The sequence below is a fragment of the Uranotaenia lowii genome, chromosome 2 (assembly GCF_029784155.1).
Source record: "Uranotaenia lowii strain MFRU-FL chromosome 2, ASM2978415v1, whole genome shotgun sequence".
In the NCBI taxonomy this organism is placed as follows: domain Eukaryota; kingdom Metazoa; phylum Arthropoda; class Insecta; order Diptera; family Culicidae; genus Uranotaenia; species Uranotaenia lowii.
The window spans coordinates 337,882,482-337,888,481 of record NC_073692.1 but is presented as its reverse complement, the minus strand read 5'-3'; positions in this window follow the sequence as shown (position 1 = coordinate 337,888,481).

The window sequence follows — 6,000 nt, the reverse complement described above, 5'->3', positions numbered from 1 at the left end:
TCAAACGGTCTTCGACAAAGTTGTTTTGCGGGAAACTTCCTTTGCAGAATTTAAAAATTGGCACGAAAAACATAAGCAGGCTCAATTCCACATAAGTAATAAAAATGATGGTAGTTTTTCAGTACAAAATTACTCATGTAAACGTTACTTGAAAATTTTGCAAAAAATCATGGGTAGTTTTATACCAAAACCAATTTCTTTAGAGCCCAGAGATCGAAGCAGTCATCGACTGAAGAAAGACGTATTTTTCCAAGTTCTCAATTTTCGTTCGTTTCAAAAGTGTAATTTTAATACATAGATATCAAGAGTTATCATAATCAAGCCAGTGAAAAGGACCCGAAATGAACGAAGAAGTAATGTGTGTCGGTGGGTTCTCCAGAGGCATCAGGCGCGGCCAACCGCTCCGAGGGTGCAGTCAATCAAACGGCATTAATCAAACGGAGGAAAGTGGTCTCTTCTCAGCAGAATTTTGTCTAGCGGTACATCCGTTTGAAATCCCAAAGCTAAGTATTCGCTTTAATTTAAACTTCTTCGTCTAAAATGGGCACAAATAACTTGCAACAAGATCTTCTCAATTTCAAGTTCTAGAATAACGAACAGTTGCATTTTTTGGTTTTAATACTTTTTGAAAATAGCGAAAGCTTATTCAAATGTAATATTCTATATTCTAATTATAACTGCGGTGAGTATAATGTTGGGAGGAATCGTAATTTACTTATTCCTTAACAGCATTTGATGTATCAATATTCCATGTATACTTTCCCAAATGACATAAATTAATATTTAGGTCTTTCCATATTCAAAATACTATATGAAGCGTTTGGTAGGGATCTCCACGCTTCATTCCGCCCCTGTATCCTGTATCTTTCGCGGTTTTCATCACATGGTTGGCCTGGCCGTAGTAATATCTGCAATGCATAGAAATATGTAACAGGTATTACGCTGAAAAGAAAAATGATAGACGCAAGTCTCCCATTTTCCAGGATGACTACATGTTTTGGCCATGTTGATGTGAGAAGAAGAGAAGAGAACCAATTTCTTTAGAGCCCAGGGTTTGAGAAATTAATAAATGACCCAGAATCGACTCAGTCTCATGATCATTTATACACAGCGAATTCAAACTCTTTTTATAATTCAAAGATGGCTTATATTATTTTCAAAATTTTGATAATTACAAGCACACTGCATTTTTTTCGCCAATCCCTACTCAAGATGCTCAGAAGTGAGAAATGTTTTAAATTGTGATTGTTTCAAAACTTTATTTTGAAGATATAGTCAACTGGATTAAATAATGCTATCCGGGAAAAAATTGTCCTACGGAATGAAAATCCCTAATAAATATCTTGGAGGTATTATACGTATTTTAAAAATTCTCATCAAGGTACCGTAAAACGGGGAAACATTGATCACCGGGATAGCTTTGATCAACATGGAATATTTCCACATAATCATCAATAACTAAGTCTTAAGTTAAAATATCTTAAAACTTTTTTCTACGTTTTAAAACCTTCATGTTGCCTTTCAAATTGGGAAAAAATGGTTTGTTTTTGAAAATTTCAATTGAGAGATAAATGTTATTTCAAAATTTTAAAATATTTATTTTTTTTTTCGAATGTTCACGAAAAAAAACCCTTCCTGATGAAATCAAAGCGTTTAGAAGCAGTAAGTTGATTTCTGTGAGAGTTCAACTTTTTTCCTTAGTAAATTTATAGTTTGGTGTAGTTTTTGTTGTAGTTTGAGGTAAATTCTTGATATCAAAAAATAGGGAGGTTTTCCAAAAGTAAGCCGGTCTAGGACAAAAGGCTAGAAACCATATCAAATGGTAAAGTTTGAAGGAAAAAAATTAAAGGGAATAGTGCGAGAGCCTAGAGAATTGAATGAAGGTAATTTTTTTTCCGGTAAAATTTTATAAGAAATGTTTAAAAATTATGCCTCTCAATTTATGCAGCATTATGGTCCACCTTCTGATTTTAATTGTTGTTCGGCCTTAACACACGAACTGCCATAGTTCATTAATGACTCGCATTTTAAAATATTATGAAGGTGTTTTTTTATCCTTCATGGTCAAGAAAAGACTGATCAATGTTACTCCAAAGCATCAAATTCTAAGCAAAGACGAAATCGATAAACAAAAATTTTAAGTAGTCTTATAAATGTCTGCAACCATGTCTTACGTTCATAGGAGTCCAGTACTGGTTTTAAAAATATGAAACATGCCACATTCCCCCTAAAGGAAAAAAATAATCGAGAAATATTGAAAAAAGTGATCAATATTACCCGTTTTACAGTCATTCCTTACTTGTATGACCGTCGCAGAATGAATTAAAATATTTTTCACACAACTTGACAGTTTGTTATCACTATTTATCAATCAATTGAACCCGCTCAAGATATTCATTTATTCATTCAACATGTGTCCGTAAGACATAGAAAAAGCAAAATTTTAACGATCGAACTATGAAAATGAAAGTTTTTTAATAAATTTATTTCTATTTTAACTATTTTAGTTGTACATAGTTTACAATTGAAACATGTTTTTCAGATATTGCTATCAGTTTTTTTTATTTACAATATTTAACGGCCTAAAAAACAAACCACTATTATTATACAATTCACAATTGCAATATTTTTGATTCAAGTAAGATTTTGTCAGTTGTACACCCAAAATTCAGCCTCTATGCCAATCGTGAGTCATGAATATCATAGCAACATTGGCATGAGAACAGAACGCGACAGGGAATGATTCGATTTGCGACTGCCGCTCTGTGGGGTAGAACCTATAAAAAGGTGAAAAAAATAATAGCCCAACAATATGCAGACTCATGATTTTAATTTAAACGTTGTAAGTCCAATTGATGCTCAAATTTCCCTAGAATTTGATGATATTCTTTCTAAGCAAATTGTATTTGAAAGTTCCTGTGAGACAAATATTGATGAACTTAAATTGATTATCAAAAAAATAAAAATATGAAAGCCCCGGGGAAGATGAGATTTTCTATATTCTTATTAAAAAGATGCCTGAAAGCACTTTAAATTTTTTAGTTAAAATCTTCAATAAATGTTTTCACTTGGCTAATTTTCCAAATAAATGAAAAAATGCCATAGTAACTCCAACTTTGAAACCTGGAAAAAGTGCTTCAGAGCCTTCAAGTTATCGACCAATTAGTTTGCTTCCATCTTTAAGTAAACTATTTGAGAGAGTTATTTTAAATAGAATGATGATCCACATTAAGCAGAATTCAATTTTCCCTGATGAACAATTTGGCCTTCGTCATGGACATTCTACTACACATCAACTTTTGAATGGAACTAATATGATTAACGCCAACAAATCTGAAGGTTACTCAACTGGTGTTGCTCTTCTAGATATTGAAAAAGCTTTTGACAGTGTTTGGCACAAAGGTTTAGTAGCTCGATTTGATTTTCCTGTATATCTCACCAAAATAATTCAAAATTATTTGACTAGCCGAACCTTACAAGTAAGCTATCAAAATTCATGCTCTGAAAAGACACCCATTAGAGCTGGTGTCCCTCAGGGCGGTATAGTTGGGCCAATTTTATACAATATTTTTACTTCTGATCTTCCTGATGTAACAGAAAGAAAAAGTAGAAGATTATTTGCTGATGATACTTTGCTTTCAGCCACTGTGGAAAATTGCTCCTAACGCTTCCAAAACTTAACTTATATTATTTCCCCATAAGCCAAGAGCTAAATTTTTAAAACCTAATGAAAATCATTCCATAACTTTTAATGGGGTTTCATTAAAATGGTCTGATCACGTGAAGTACTTGGGACTCACACTTGATCGGAATCTTACTTTTAAAAATCACATTGAAGATATTCAATCAAAATGTAATAAATACACTAAATCTCTTTATTCCCTCATCATCAGGAAATCCCGACTTTGCCAGAGAAATAAAATGCTAATCTACAAACAGGTGTTCCGACCAGCGATAATGTATGCAGTTCCGATTTGGTCTAGCTTAAGGTTGCCAGATTTTTTCCATTCCCATCCGGGCCTAGCAATTCCGGGCATTTTTTCAAAAAAACCTGGCAAAATCCGGGCATGGATTTCAATTTTTCAAATCCAAAAACCGGGCAAAAACCGGGCAAAACTCAAGTGTTATTATATATAAAAGCAAAGAAAAAATGCAAAAAAAATGAAATAAATATTTTATTAATGCAGTTGCAGACTTCCAAAAACTTTTTGGAACACTTAAATACTTAAAGGTTTATAAAAGTAAATCAGCGAAATTATTTGAAACAACTGTTTAAAATTTCCATACCGTTAATCGATTTAGCTGAAACTTACTTACTTACTTACTCAAAAACTTTGATTTTTTTTTGGTTTCTTTGTGAAAATTGTGAAAAAAATCCGGGCAATATCCGGACTTTTTTCACGATATCCGGGCAACCGGACCGGACCGGACTTTCTCGAAATTTTGCATCAAATATCCGGGCAAACCCGGATAAAACCGGGCAATCTGGCAAGCTTAGTCTAGCTGCTGCGCGACGAGGAAGAAAGCCATCCAGAGGATTCAGAACAATGTTCTGAAAATGATTTTGCGAGTTCCACCTTGGCACAGCACCGAAGATCTTCATCGGATTACGGACATTGAATCTATCGAAGAGATGGCAAACAACATCATCTCCAACTTCAGAGGCAAATCGATGCAGAAAATTTAAGTCTTAAAAATACATTTTTATTATCTAGTTAACTATAGGGCTCTGAACAGTGCATTTTTGAGCTGAATACCTAATTTAATGTAAAAATGTCATATAAATGTAATGATGAATTGATACAAATATAGACATATTTAAAAAAAATAAATCCTCCGGGGGAGTTTCGAAGTTATGATTTTCTTACCTTAATTTCTTGCAGAGTACATGAGCAATATCTATATTTTTGCTTTAATTAACAATCTTTTTTTAACGTTTTCGTTGTAATTAGATAAATAAGTAAACGAACGTCCATCTCGGTGACAGTGCCTAGTCGTGCCATCTGAATATGCCTTACAGTAAAATGCTCCCTTATGTGAATAGCGTTTGAAAATTGATCCCGAAAGTAGGAAGCAAGCCAATATCATATTGACTCTCCCAGAAGCCATTAATTATCTCCATATCTCTCAAACGGTCGGTCCGCTTCTTTTTCCGGGATGCTGGACAGAATACGGAAAGTCATGTTTTTGCAAGATGGACGTCAGGCCTCGTTCCAGCTACTGGTTTTGCGCTATGCTTGTGAGTCCTTGCTTGATATGACCTTGCTGGGTGTTTTTCCAGTCAGTCAGTGTCAGTGAGTGTGGTCCAAGCTTGGGAGACAAAAAACTAAGAAGCAGGGCAAATATTCTCCCGGAGTTTAAATGAAGGGAAAAAAGCGAAAATCATGTGGTGTGGTGTCAGGTCCTGTCGTTTGAGGACATTGATGACAAAATTGGTTCAAAGCAAAAACTCCGAAGGCGGCCGGGAATTGATGAATAGGCCCTGGTAAGCAGCAGCCAGCCGATAATAAATAATGTGACGACAGGTTCCTGATGGGCTTTTCTCTCTGGTGTACTTGTATGACGTAGGTTGTTTTTATTTAAATGTTTGCTTGTTTTTTTTCCTAACTGACTGAGCGATCCGGACATGAAAGAACGCACATTCAGAAGCAAGCCCTTACTATTGTACAAAGTCACGGCGAGGGTGTTCTCGGTCTTTTGTTCCCTGGAAATTGCATCTTAGCCCGTTTGATGGTCCCGGCATGATTAGACTGCGGCTTATAGCAAATACATACATATGTACGTATAAGACCAGTAGTCTTGATCAGAGAGCGGCGGTTTGCCACCCACCAGAGTGTGACGTGACACCATGCTGGGTTCGCTTTTGTATCGCTTTCGACAATGATAGCTTAGTTAGCTGAAATTTCAAGTCGAAAGCTCTTTAAGGAAAATAATCCGAAATTAGATCGGTAATACGTAGCTTAATTATCAAATAAGCGCTGAGGTGATCCAATAAGCTGG